This window comes from Acromyrmex echinatior, chromosome 2, assembly GCF_024713525.1.
Source record: "Acromyrmex echinatior isolate Ae372 chromosome 2, ASM2471352v2, whole genome shotgun sequence".
Taxonomy (NCBI): Eukaryota; Metazoa; Arthropoda; class Insecta; order Hymenoptera; family Formicidae; genus Acromyrmex; species Acromyrmex echinatior.
The window spans coordinates 26425248-26441443 of NC_141853.1; the positions used below are offsets into that span (position 1 = coordinate 26425248).

Here is a 16196-nt window from a genome sequence, read left to right on the forward strand (position 1 = left end):
TTTATTGAATCTTCGAATACTAACTCGTTACTTTCAGCATATCTATAAAAAAATTAAGAAGCCATTATCGACTTTACAAAGTATTACCGACTCTCGCTTCGCAAAGAGAGTATAGTCACTGTTACGCGTCTTAGAGTTAATCGCTATAATTTAAAACATAGTCTTTTTAGGAAAAACTTTATTGACAATCCTACGTGCGATTGTGGACACCTTATGCAAAATGTCTTACTCCGATGCCTGGTTTACGCTGACCAAATATGTGTACTCTGCTTTATTAAAAATTATCAATCTCAATCTGAACGATCTCGTTGTCCAAGATTTGCGGAACCCTTCGCCTAGACTGTCGCCTCTTATACAGTTTCAGCAAAGCACCCAATTGGCAATTCTAACTTTCGTCTATGGCCCGTGCTTCCGCGCAGCTGACACGCAAGCACAGGGACCCTTGTTATCCGTCCCTCTCCCCCTTCCATCCTCAGCGATCTCGTGCCGCTTTTCTAAACAGCTGTGCTCTTTCGATGCCATCGTTATGTCCCGAGTTTCTTTGAGATGCTTCATCTGCCTCCTTTGCTCACGAACTCACACTCTTATCTGTTTTTGTGTTCCACATTACGCTTACGTACTGTTCATATCTCTGTCTTTTGCTCTGGCCGTATTGACCTCCACTTCAAATAAGAGGCAGGAGCCATAAACAAAGAAAAAGAAGAAGAAGAAGAATATCAGAAGGATATGTGGAATGCGGTCGACGATAATGACGACGTGTATCTTAATCTGAAAAGTGGCAGTTCGGAACTTTGCATCGCGATATCTTTCTCTCGCTTTTAGAGCACGTAGAGAAAAAATAAAAACATAATACGATTGGAGTGTAAGTTATCGATTAAGTGTATTTAAAGACTCGATCGGGACAGCCGTTATTGAAATCTGATAATCTCGATCTATCGCAACTCGCCGGTTCGTGTAAAGAAGGCACGGCAGTGTCTCGCGCCATGCTTAGCGCCGAGACACTATCAGTGTCTCCAGATATAAAAAATTAATATATCAAAAAAATCATGGATCAAATACTAGAGAATTTTATAAGTAATTTCACACAAAAAAGGGAGGTTTAATAGTTATCGAGATATTTATGATACCGACTTTAAAAACGTAGTTTTGAGAAAAACGCGTTTCAAGTTTCGGAACAAATTTATATTATTATATAATAAAGGGGTTTTTTTGCGTGTATTATCAATTTGGAGCCATACAAAGAATCTCCTCTTGAAAAAGATATTCTTATCTTTTTGATTTTTGTCGGCGGCTGATATAGGCCTCCCGCATTGCATGCTGTGTTCGGATGTTTTGGTCGCAGCGCCGAATGTTTGTTGGTGGTGCGAATTGATGTCAAAGAACTAATTATATAGTCTAAAAATTACTCAGAAAAACACTCTAAACGCCACCTGTCGAAAGAATTACGTACCTACTACACAAAGACGAAGTTTCATTTGAACTACAATGAAGGGATTAGTTGTGTAATAGCCCGACGCTACCTGCGCGCTCTTCCGTAATGGCTTATTCCGGGACGCCGAGACGGCGTGACGGTCAGTATAAAGTATTGTAACTTTTTAGTGCTGTAACAATTTTACGAATTTCTTCGTAAATACGTAAAACGGTTTTGGATATATATTCTTGAAATGTTAATCTTTCAAAAAATGTAACTAAAGAAAATTTTTTTAAACCAAGAAAAATATATGCCCCCTTAACTTATTTAGACATTGCGATAAGTAAAAGATATTTTATAGTCATCAATGCCTAGTAAGTTATCAAAAAAATGAAATTAAAGGTACAACGCATAGAGTGATCTGATACCAGAGAAGAGGCCCTTTTTGGAGCTTGTTCTAATTCGAGTGAGAAAAGTTAGACGTTTTTTTTTTATGGTTGAAGTATGATTTATGTGATCCGTTTAGTAAGTTTAGTTACAAAGTCAATTTTTTTTAAACCCTTCGTGATCACATGTTTGAGAATTTTGTGTTGGTCACATAAGGAGTAAAATGACACATTTAATTGATTGCCATATTTACAGCTTTAAAATCACAAAAAATATTGAACTGAAATATTAAATACTTTAAACATTGAAATACAGTGACTTTTTAAAAATTTTAATTTTAACATATATATTAAAAATAATTGCAAAGTAAAAATTTTTACTTAAAAAAATTATTACTTTTTAAATTTTATATTTTTTGATAAAAATTTATGGCTGTACAGATGTGCCACTTTTAGAAAAGAAATAGTTCGCGTTCTAAAAAAGATATTTAATCTAAAGAAAATCAGAAGACCACTTTCGAAAATAATAAAGTTAGTGTATAAAATATAAAGTTAGTGTATAAAAGAGTATTTATTTAGCATAAGTATATTATTTTTATTACATTTCTTGCTTGTCTTATCATTTTAAACATAAAATAAAATGTTAAGAATGAGAAAATTACTTTTCGAATTTATTAAATACGAATTATGTTTCCCCTCCGAACACATAACTTGGCAAGATGGACATAGGAATATAGTTTTTTATTTTTTTTTCTTGGACACAACTTACATCTAGTTCTATATTTTAAATAAACACGTTCGCCTTCTATTTGCGGTTCATGATCTACATTGAGAATTTCCACGATACTCTTTTTGACGTCAACACGTATGACTGGATTGATAAACGTGATCATTTTCATCATCTGCGTTTTTTCCGTCAAAATACTCAATTTGGTCATCGTTTAGAATCGAATCTCGAAATTCGTGACTCCGTAAAAAGTAAGCCACCTAAACATAATAAGTATACGTATAACTCTACAGAAAAAAATTACACTGGACTCAAAATTATATCTACGTCTCATTAAAGATATTATTATAAAGCATAATAAATAAATCCAAATTTTTATTCAAGATTGCACCTTGATCACACTATTAAATTAACTCCAATGCAGAAAGGAACGTTACAAGACCGATTGCTGCATGCACACTGACGCGCAGAGGACAATACTTGGCCTCTAAGCCGAAAGAAGATACTTTGAACTTTGAATAGATGGCAGCTTAAATCCCGTTTAAAAGAAGATTTTAGAAATACAAAAGCCTCAAATTTTTATGGTACATATCAATCATATCAGATATATCTAGATTCATACGTTTTACAATATTACATTAACCTTTTGTTTGCGATAGAGACAACATGGTCACAGATTATTTAAAAGATCTAGAATACGAAATCGCAACATATATATTCACATTATATATTCACAATAGTTCAAATCAAGTTTCAAGTCACTAGACATAATGTTGGATATACAGGGTCCATTATAAAAGTAATGCGCATTTTCTGGGAAAAATAGATTTATTGATCGTAGCGGTACAAATGCTCAAAATTCTTCAAAATCCTCTCCCCCTGAATCAATACACTTGCGGAGACGTGTCTGCCACGCCTGGAAGGTACGCTGAAATTCCTCGACGGGAATGTCTCTTAGGAACGTTGTAACATGCTTTTGGATGTTTTCCATGGACTCCCAATGCTTTCCTTTCAGCTCTCTCTTCAGACGGGGAAATAAAAAAAAGTCGCATGGAGCCAAGTCGGGACTGTAAGGGGGCTGGGGGACCACCGGGATTGCTCCGGGCCAGGTAGTTGGCAACGATGAAGGCCGTGTGGCTGGGGGCATTATCATGGTGGAGCTTGATCGCGTCTTTGATGTCAGCCCTCACGCGCGCGACCCGGCGTTTCAATCTCTTGAGCACCTCCAGGTAGAAGGCTGAGTTGACAGTTTCTTCCTGCGGTACAAACTCAAAATGGACGATTCCTCGGACGTCAAAAAAGACAATGAGTTTGATGCGTTGACAATGATCGTTTTGATGCGAGACTTGCTCGTTCGCTCCTCCCGGCCCTCCTTGAACGCCTTGTGCCACCTCCCGGACTGTGACCTTGAAATGCAGTCGTCATTGAAGGCCTCTTGAAGCATCTGGAATGTTTTGGTTGCATTCTTTCCAAGTCGCACGCAAAACTTGATGGCGTATCGCTGTTCAAGCGAACGCTCCATCGCGCCGTGTTACAAAGTTGAAAAACACACTTCACGCGGAGGCACGTCTTTCCACTCAGACTGCTCGGAGCAAACTGGCGACCGGCTGCCTTGGAAGGGCAGACCCCCCACCACATTTCCCGATCCATTTTACCCCGCTGCGATGGATATTCGCGTCACAATAAAATCATGCGCATTACTTTCATAATGGACCCTGTATACAACAAACAATTAACAGACAAACAAAAATTTTTTTAAGAATTTGATTACAAGGGTTTCCGTCAACGACTGCGGAACTTTTACCGAATTAATTGATTTTGTAACCAACGAATTACATAAATCATGGTACAACCGAAAAAAGACGTCTAATCATCTCATATCATATAAGATGTCATATCATGTAAAAGAAAGAAAAATTTATTGCTTTTATATTTGTCCACGCACTAAGAATTTTCATTTTATTCTATGCTGAAGAGCACTAAGTCAAGTATGAAACGTCTCGTTTTTTAACATATGTATGTAATTCAATTCAATTGTATTTAATTCAATTGTAAATTTTATCTACGTAACAATATTGCTTATGTTTTAAATTATTGACCCTGAATTGATTAGTAAACCATTATTAGCTGTTTTCCTTTTAAGAGACACAGTCAACACACATGACACAAATCGACACACATCGCTTTCCATTTACAATTTTGTTCAAATTCAATTGACACACTTCGCCTCTGCTAGGGAGAAGAGTTAGAGTGTGTCAAATGTGATTTTGACGAATTTAACGATATTAGAATGCATACGCAAACCAGTTTATCATTTTGTTCTTTGACGATCTTTGACTAAAATCTTTTAAAAGGTTAGATATTAACAATTTAGATATTAACATTTCCCACACACGCTGCACATATCGCGTCCATTTAAATGTAGTGAAATGTATTCGAGTGTGTTAAACTGTGTCGATTTATGTCTCCTAAAAGCAGCCTAAAACGTAGTTGACTAACAGTCAACTGTGCTTAGTTGATTTTCAGTCGGCTTTTAGAAGTCACTAAAACTAATAGTCAGCAAATAGTCGATTGCTATAGACTATAAGGTGACTGTTGAAAGTCGATTTTAGATCAACTGGGAACAGCCGACTGACAGTTGATAGTCGACTTTTCATAGTCAACTATAGACCGACTAAGAAAAATCGGTTATAAGTCGGAAAATAATCACTCGTATTGTGTGGAATAATATTTTCTACAATAAATTATTTGTTTTTAAAAAGGACGGTTTTTTTTTTAGTTTAATTTTGCAACATTGCTTTTTGAGATCGTTTAAACAAATTAGTCATACAAAGATTACTAGTTATAAATAATCTAGTATAATTATTAACTAGAATATAACAAGCGCGTGCTTCGCGCGCGCTATTAAACTTTCCGACTTATAAACTTTTACATATGAGTTTTAAAATATAAATTAAAATTTAACTTTCCAAAAACTCAACGAATTAAATTTCAATAAGGCTAACGAATAATGACAAAGAGTCTAGCACGATATAAATACTCAAATAATTATATATTTATATATTACAATATATTATAAATTCCAGACGTTTCGGTTCTCACAGAATCATCAGTGGACAATAAACTTACAAATTCATCATTCTTCCAAATTCTTACTCGTACAATGCAGTCTTGTCTTATTCGTCGGTTAGATTACAATTTTTTTGTGATTCCTCCCTTAATATCTTCGCCATTATGTAGCGAATCCTAATGATTACTTATGAAATTATTTGTTCAGTAGCTCGCCATTATACCATGATGCTAATATATCTACCAATACTCAATCACCAGCACTTATTATAACCAGCATTTTTATTTGACTGTATATTTCGAGTTATGCAAATTTAAATAATAGCATGGCATTTTGCTAATGTAGCTCTCTATGAATATTAATTACTCACGACCACTTTTTTGAAGTTTTCATATTAAAATAATTATTTCATAATCGATTGTAGCTTTATTATTAATCTATAGTTTATATTACGTGTACTATTTTTAGTACTAAGATTTTTAATACTGAGCAGCTTATATATAGAAATTGTGTGAATGTATATACATTTATTTGCATATATTTTAAAATGTTTTATTTTTTGTTAATTTTGTAACTAAATACTGTTTTCTAAACAAAACTAATATTTTAAGGCTATTTTTATGGAAAGCCACATTACCACCCTTTTTTTCTTCGAATCATTATGCAATGTCACCACATTTTTATTAATAGCATCTATGGAATTAGAAAGGTGAACCAAGGTGATGTATGCGCAGTAGGTTGAAAGTAATGAAGGGATCTGTCAGCCAATCAAATTTTGAGCTAATTTTCAGAGATGCACATAACTCGTCAAGTTTTAAACTTAAATATTGATTATTAACAAAGTTATTGTGTAAAATGTAACTGGGGTATCATAATACCATCTTCTCTTCTATTAGTATTCTTTTAATATTACAAGAAGACGTGGTTTTGAAATTTGTATGAAATAAAAAAGTTAAACCTAAGCACACACAGTATTAGCTTTATTAATATTCATTTGACAAAAAATTGTTGTATTAAATTAAAAAATAAAATCCAAGTGATATTATCTTTAAGGATTGACAGGAAAGATTATATCCGATAAAGATCTTTATTGGAATTTGTTTATTAAAATTATGATTAAAATATTGTGACATTTAGAAACTGTTAGTGCTAACAGTTAAATTATAATTCTTTGAAGAATAGCACCAAATCTTTAATTCATTGTCATTTAATTAAATGACATTTAAGATTATAATACGAGTAATGGAGATATATGTCTTAATTTCAATATAATGAAATTATAACGAGACATTAATATATAACATATATTGATGTATCTTCTTGTACGTTTTAATAATAAATAAATTTTTATCACATTATAGAATATTACATTTTTAAGATTATTTTTAAGATTATTCAAATTCCTTACAAATATATATATATATGAATAATATATGTGAATGACACTATTTTGTTTAAAAATAAACGTCATATAAAAACGTCATCTATTATTTTCATAATCTTTCTTTCTTTTCATTTACTTTTTCTTTCTTTATGTGTTCTCCTTTCTATGAATTCTTTCTTTTTTATAAAAGCTAGTAATAACTAAGAATAAAATGATACAAAGATACTGAGATAAATATTATGATTTTGGTATATAACATTATATTTCCTTTCACAGCTCCTTTTCTTCTTTTTTGCTCTTCTTTGTCCATCTCCTTTCATTTTCTTTTTTTAAATCCTTTTTTCTATGAGTTTTTTTTCTTTTTTTTTCCCTTTTCTTTTCTCATTTCAATTCTTTCATTTCCATGAGTTCTTATACACGCAAATATAATTTAAATACTGATATTTTGCTCTACATAACGTTATACTTCATTTCAAATTTCTTTTTTTTCATTTTATTTTCCTTCCTGTTCTTTCTCCTTTTCTTTTTTGTTATTTCTTTCCCTTTCTTTCTTTTCAACTTTCTCCTTTCTATAAATCCTTTCTTTCTAATAATAACTGAGAATGAAGTACTATTATATATATGTATATGTATATATGTATATGTATAGATATATAGAAATCTGGATGAAATTAGAAATCTATTACGGCTTTTTAAATTTATATATATATACATTAAGAGTTTTTATATTTTTTTCAGACCATTCCTTTTCTATTTCTTCGTCTTTTCCTTTCTTTTCGGTCCTTTCTTTTTTTAAGGCCTTTCCTTTTCATGAAGATCACTAATAACTAAAAATAAAATATAATTCCAAGATATTAACATAAATATAAATCAATTTAGAATAAATGAAAGGTTAAGAGTCAGTTATGTAACAAAAAATTTTTTATTTAACACATGAAAGTGAAAATAGTTACATACGTTTCGACACCGATCGGGTCATTCTCAATGTTTCAGTAAATATAATTGTAAAATTGTCGGAAATATATGTAGTCAACAGTATTCTTGTTCTGTATTATAAAGTTACCAGTTAATAACTTAATAAACAATCTCATCGTTGTAAATTCTCGGCAGTAAAACCGAAATAATCTTATTAGATAAAAGTATATGAAAAAAGAAAAACGCAAAAGGATGGTGATCCACATCGTGGCCACAAATGTTGCAAGTTAATAACTTAAATAGACCAACTCATCGTTGAAAATTTATTACAATAAAACAGTAATAATCTAAAAGTAACAAAGGAGATATTGTCCGATAACAAAGGAGAATTAATGTTGAATGCATAAAATTAACAATATACATAAATATAAAAATGTATTTATTTAATAGTATGTTGAGCGTATATAAATATAAATGAACGCAAAAAAGTTGTGATCCATGTTGTGGTAACAGACAGTAGTTATTACTTTTGAAGCCTTATTATTATTTATTATAAATACAATATTTTGTTCCATATAACATTATGCCTTCTTTCACGCTTCTTTTCCTTAATTTTTTTAATTCTTTTTTTTCTGTTCTTCTTCTTTTCTTTTTTTCTTCAGGATGAATTATCAATTGATTTAAAGAAAACATAATTGTTTAAAAAAAGAAATATGTATGCAAAATTGAGTACATAAAGAACAATATTCTCAAGCACCATTTTTATATTAAATACGGAGAGTACAAGAGAGAGTACATAAAAGTATTAAAATAATATAAAATAAAAATAAAAAATAAATTACAAAATAAATAAATTACAAGTAAAGAAATTCGTACAACTCTCTCTCTCTCTCTCTCTCTCTCTCTCTCTCTCTCTCTCTCGCGCCTTTTTCTCATTTTCTCTCTCTCTTATCTCTCCTCTCTCATCTTTTACCGTTATCTTGGCTCCATCTCATCTCTCAACTCTTCCGTCTCTTCTATCTTCTTCTTGCTCACTTTTATCTTTTGTCTCTTCTCTTTCTCTCTCTCTTTCTCTCTCTCTCTCTCTCTCTCTTTCTCTCTCTCTTTCGTAACTTATTCTTTTCGTAACTTTTCACTTATTTTCTTTTTACTAAAAATATAAAAAATGTATGTATAAAAAGTATACAAATTTTATGATTTTTCTTTCCTACCTTTCTTCTATTTTTCTCTTGTTTTTTGTCTCTCTCTTTCAATCTCTCTCTCTCTCTCTCTTCTAAATTCTGTCTTTCGTCCCCTATCTCTGTTCTCTCATGTAACATCTCTCGTTTTTAATCTTTCTGATCTCATCTCTCTGACCATCTCATCTCTCTTTCGTTTCATTTCTAATCTCCTTTCGTTCTCACTCGTCGTCTCTGTCTCTTTCGTTTTCTTCTTGTTTCATTCTCATCTCGCATCTCTCATTTCCAATGTCTTGTCTTGCCTCTGTCATCTCTTTTTTGTTATTACTAAAAAATAAATAGTTTACGAGATATTTTATATACAAAATATACCAAAATAAATCATAAAACATCTCAAATTATTAATTAATATTGACAAATATTGAAAATTGCATCAAAGATCGGATTTTGTCGAAATTGTGCTACTTTTAATGCGATTTTCAACACGTTACCATCAGATGTCAGTTTGTCTATCTTTGAATAAAATTACTTGATTTTAGTACAGGTTGCGTTTTAACGACATTGACGACATGTAACTTTCAGGATACTTTAGTAAAGGTATATAGATTAGAATCTTTTAGAAACATACTTTGAAGAAAGAAGATTATATTATCTTCTAAATCTTGATTTTTTCTTTTTAGGCCTTTTCTTTCAATAAATCTAAAAATAAAATACAACACAAAGAATCATTCTTTTATAATTATAAAGAATTCTTTCATAATTATAAAGAATGGAGAGAACAAATTAATAGAGATTGTAAAATTTATCTGATACGATATTGAAGAGAAACTTTTAACACTTTGAAAAGAGATATCTTTTACACTATATTAACCTCAATACACAACCTCAATATCAATCACATTTTTATTAACCTCAATACACAACCTCAATTGTCAATCACATTTACCAAAGTCGAAATCTCGACGATGACAGCCGCTCACGAAGTAAGCAGTTGTCATTACCAGAGAACCAATCAGCATTGCGGAAAAGCGACAACAATTGACTTAATGTCTCTTTTTTTAGATAGAATAATTGGATTGGAAAAAAGTACAAAGTTTATACAAAGAAAATATATCTCGTATAAAAAATAGCATATCATTTTAAATATAATTAACTCTTTTAATTTTCTTTTTAAATTAAATTCTTAAATGAAAATCAATTTTGAAGATAATAGGTTTCCTTTTAAAGTCAAATAGTTTTTCTTCACGAATGCATATTACAATATAATTAATTGATAATAGAAAAAAGAAAGAGTTATACGTGCCGAGCAAGTTGTATGTGCTAATGATGTATATTTCTGAAGTAGATAACAAACAAACGTTTCGACCCCTATTGGGTCATTATCAATGTTGGTATAACGTTATAAATTTAAAATTGTACTTAAGTCGCAGTAATATCTGCACTTATCATTAAATTTCTATACATAAACTATCCTTCAAAGTAATAATTGATGAAAATGAATGATCGAAAGTGGTCATCGAATCATGATATCATCTTGAAACATCGTCAGTGGTAATATTATACAAAAGTATAGTAGCCGGTAAAGTGCACGCGCGCGCATGATCCTGATTATAATACGAGTCAATAATTATGTATATTAATGAATAATTAAATAATTGTAAATTATTAAAAAATGAATTGAATACCCGATTGTCATACAAAATTGAATGTGCATGTGATAAATTCAGCAATTTATGAACCAAAAACTCAGAGTAACTATATGAACTTATGTATGTCACGAGATTACGTTGAAATGATGTGAAATTTTTGGCGAAAAATGTGTATGGGAAAGGGGACTTGACGAGTACAGAGGATACAGGTATTAGAAAGGGGATAGTGATTGGAGATATGTACCTGACAATGTTTCTGTGTCGCTCTGCTTTAATTTGGCCTGTATTGTTGTAAAAATGAATGCAAGATAGCTATTATTCAACAGAATATTGTCAATATTTTTTGGTGGAAACAAAACAGTGACATAGACAACGCTGACATAGAACTCTGTCTACTAAATCTATTATGATGCCTTTTTTGACAGGTAGGATGTTGAGAATGGAAATTTAAAAATCTTCTAGAATAGGTTTTCAATATCGGTTGAAAATTATTTTATTATTATTGATGATGAGCGTTACATCTAATAAATTGATTGTATTGTTTAGTTTCAATGGTATTTGCAATCTATGATATATGGAATTAAAGGTGTTCAATATTATGTCAAAATAATCTTTAGGAGCTGCAAGCAGGATGTCATTCACATATCGGAAATATAAAGATAAATCAATCGGTAATAATTATAATGCTAGTTCTTCTAAATCCTGCATTACGATGTCAGAAATTATTAGAGTAAACAATGGGCGCATCGTGGTACCAAATATTTGTTTGTAAAATTTTTTATTAAAAGAGAAAAATGTGAAACGAATCTTATGGCCATAAAAAACTCCTCTTATATGTCAGTTTTGTTCGATATGAAACACTATCTTTTCGATATGCCTACCAGTTCTAATAATGGCACATTAGTAAACAAGAATATGACGTCCAGAGAAGGATTTGGCTCAAAATGTATTCCATCCACTTTTTTTACTAGATGGACGCTATTTTGTACGTAGCTACATGCCTTCGGAATGCTATCCTTGATGATTTTATGTAAATAAAGCCATAGATAGTATAACATGTTGTTGGTGGACGATACTATGATTCTAAGTGGGTTACCTGGTTTGTGGATCTTAATGATACCATAGGCATTTGGTGTGACACCATCAGTGATGACACATTTACTTCAAATTCAACACAGCACTTTATTCTATAAAAAAATTCTTATAAACGTTTCATTACAAAATCATCATGTTAAAATAGTTTTGCGCTTATAACTCAGAAACGCTTATAATCATTTACATTATACAAGAACTCACATTTTTAAATTGGCAAAGATCATTTTCAACATGCTTCTGATATCGGTCGACATACATCATTAGCACATACAACTTGCTCGGCTCGTAGTTCCTTTTTTTTCTATTAACAATTAATTATAATATGCAACAATTAATTATAATATTCGTGAAGAAGAAATATTTGACTTTAATAGGAAATCTATTGTCTTCAAAATTAATTTTCGTTTAAGAACTTAATTTACACGCGCACGTACTTTATCGGCTACTACACTTTTGTATTATCATTGACGATGTTTCAAGATGATATCATGATTCGATGACCACTTTCGACTATTCATCAATTATTATTTTGAAGGATAGTTTATGCATAGAAATTTAGTGATAAGTACAGATATTATTGCGACTTGAGTACAATTTCAAATTTATAACGTTATATCAACATTGATAACGACCCAATAGAGGTCAAAACGTTTGTTTGTTGTCTACTTCAGAAATATACATCATTAGCACATACAACTTGCTCGGCTCGTAGTTCCTTTTTTTTCTATTAACAATTAATTATAATATGCAACAATTAATTATAATATTCGTGAAGAAGAAATATTTGACTTTAATAGGAAATCTATTGTCTTCAAAATTAATTTTCGTTTAAGAACTTAATTTATAAAGGAAATTAAAAGTTAATTATATTTAAAATGTTATACTTTTTACGAGATATATTTTCTATGTAAACTTCGTACTTTTTTCCAATCCAATTATTAATAACTATAATAGATTATTTATAACTAATAATCTTTGTATGACTAATATGTTTAATAAGCAATCTCAAAAAGCAATGTTGCAAAATTAAACTAAAAAAAAACTTTTTAAAAACGAACAGTTCATTGTAGAAAATATTATCCCATACAACACGAGTAATTGTTTTCCAACTTACAGTCGACTTTTCTCAGTCGGCCTATAATCGACTATGAAAAGTCGACTGTCAGTCGGCTGTTCCCAGTTGATCTAAAGTCAACTTTCAATAGTCGCTTTATAGTCTTCTTTATAATACAGGAATCGACTATTTGCTGACTATTAATTGACTTCTAAAAACTGAAAGTCAACTAAGCACAGTTGACTATTAGTCAACGTTTTAGTTTGTTTTTAGGAGACGCAAATCGACACAGTTTAACACACTCAAATACATTTACCACTTATTATTTATTTAAATGGAATGCGATATGTGCAGTATGTGTGGGAACAATTAACCTTTTAAAAAATTTTAGTCAAAGATGGTCAAAGAACATAACAAAATGATATGAATTGGTTTGCATATGCATTCTAATATCGTTAAATTCGTCAATATCACACTTGACACACTCTAACTTTTTTCCTTAGCAGAGGCGAAGTGCGTCGATTGAGTTTGAACAAAATTGTAAATGGAAAGCGATGTGTATCGATTTGTGTCATGTATGTTGACTGTGTCTCTTAAAAGGAAAGCAACTTTAAGTCATATAAAAGTAGTTTACTAATCCATTTAGGGCTAATAATTTAAAAAACGAGCAATATTGTTAGGTAGATAAAATTTACAATTGAATTAAATTATATACGTATGTTCAAAAACGGGACGTTTCGTACTTGACTTAGTGCTCTTCAGCCAATAGAATAAAATGAAAATTCTTAGCGCATGAATAAATATAACAAAGCAATAGATGTTTTTCTTTCTTTTTCTTACATGATATTACGTCTTTTTTCGGTTGAACCATAATTTGTGTAATTTCACGAATTAAAATGTCGGAATATAATAAGAATTATTTTCATTTTAGATCAAACATAATTTTAATTAAACGATTATCTATTGGTTAGAGATATAATAAAAATTCGAAATTATTATTATTACACAAATTAATTTAATAGACTCACAAGATATATCATATTGTAGTCTTCTTAGACTATTGGCGCGTAGTTCTAAAAAGATTACAATATGATACATATGCAAGTACAAGTATAACGTATATTAATAATTCAATATTGAATTATGTAAAGCAATGAAGATCCAGTTTCATCCGTAATAGATATTTTTCTAGTATTGATTGTGTTTCTCACACATGCGGTCTAAAATAAAGTTTTTTAATATTGTTTAAAAATATTTGTTTAAAAGATTATCATAGATTGATATCATTAAACATGATATCCTTATTCACGAATGTATCAACAGAGGCAGCTATTAATAGCATATCGAAGAAATGGCAATTTATAGAAAAAAATACATCATTTCCTAGGAATAAATTCGTATTTGCAGTCAGAATAGTTTTCAATCAACTTATTTTATATTTATTAGGTGTTGGAATTAATTCGTAGCGTTTTTTAAATGAAAGAATGTTATTTATTTCACATGAGCATTAAAAAATACATTAATGAAAGTACTTCCCATCACTTTCTACTACTTTTGACCATCTTTCGGGCAGTGAATGAATACCGCGTCGGAAGAACTGTTCATCTTTAGATGAAATCCAGGAATCGAACCATTTTGTACAATCTTCGTAAGATGTGAACTTCTGCTCGCACAAGCTATGAGCTAATGATCGAAACAAGTGGTAGTCGCTAGGTGCAATATCAGGAGAATACGGCGGGTGCGGTAGCACTTCCCATTTAAGTGTTTCCAGGTATGTTTTTACCGGTACAATAAACGTTACAATAAACGTTGGCACCTTTGATGTAAGTGTCCTTAGGTCACATGATTCACCGCCAATGTTATGAAATGTATACAATAGAGTTATGATAGAACAGGCTCTTAAATTTGAATTTTTATTAAGCTTCTAATATGTCCGCCATATTCCTAAGTGTACAAACCGATACATGCGCACTAAAAATTACAAATCACAATAAAGTTCACTGTTGCTACTGGGTATAATTATACTGTTATAATTTCGACGTAAATCGAGCCGTATAGATTAAAAGAATAAAGCAAAAATATGGAAATAAAAAAGCGCGAAAGTTGAAAAATTCGATAGTTTTTCAAATTAATGAGAGAACAGCAGAGAAGTAATGAAAAGTTTAGATGAAAAAAGATTTCGAGCAGATGACAATTTAAAATCGTCTATAAACGAAAAAAGTTACACTAAAGGAAATGCAAACTAGATTTAGGACACTGAGGCATAAGTAAAAATATATTTTATAGGAAATAAATAAATTTGTTGGTTATACATGCTTTTGATTTATTGAATGATAATTTTGTAATAATGTTATTTGCCGTTTTTAATTCAATAACAAAATTCGAAGAGACAAATGAGAAAAAATAGATCTGGCAATTACATGTTCTCATTTTCGTATAAATAAGCTAACATGTTACAACGTTATAATGAGTCAACATGATATAATGAGAAATATAATACCAACGTTCCTGAATGTGTAAACGCGACTTGCTTAAGTAGGAGTTATAACATCAGCGTCACTAAGTCGAAGTTATGATGACGTGTAAACATAATCTATAATGATCATAGCTAAGACTTTTCTATAAGGCGTATAAAGTATTAGAAAATCAACCAATTAAAATTTCTGTTCCATAACATGAGAGTAAAGGATTCTGATTGGTTGGTTCGCTTATGCATTATGTATTCTGCCTTATGCAATAGTCTGTGCTGCTGCCTAATGACCACATCACAGACTCTTGCATAAAGCGTAATGCATAGTGCATAAGGGAATCAACCAATCGAAATTCTTCTTTTTTATGGAATGGGGGAAAAAAGGAAAGATTCTGATTAGTTGATTCGCTTGTACTATGCATTATGCAACAGTTTGTGCTGTGATCTTAAGGGCAATACAAAATTACATAAGCTGCATAACTACATAAGGCCACTAAACCAATAAGCATTTAACATAAAGACATGTGTCACGTCAGCGATACTTATAAAACTTGTCCAGGAATGTCCCTGGCCAAATTACAAATTTTTCCTTACTTCAATAACCGACGGGGCACTAGAACTGCAGGGACCGCCCCTGACATCCTCTCCCCACCTCACGCGCCCTACCAGCATGGAGGTTCCTTTTTCCTGAAAGCGTTCGGGTTCTAAAAACGGGACTTGCTCTCTCTCGCGAGCAGCGAGTGTTTTAAGGAGTTAGTTCAAAACCTCCCGGGGTCAGGTCTGGTCAAAGAGAAACGGTCTCTTCCAGAGTATCGTGATTTCTAGTTTAATTCCTAAATTCTACTCGCGTGAGCAAT

At 31.3% G+C, this 16196-nt stretch overlaps 1 protein-coding gene across 12 annotated transcripts in view; it reads left to right on the top strand.

Annotated features, from left to right (window-relative positions):
• Window positions 1-16196, top strand: part of aralar1 (calcium-binding mitochondrial carrier protein Aralar1) — a 289930-nt gene that overhangs the window by 146253 nt on the left and 127481 nt on the right. The window lies entirely within an intron of this gene.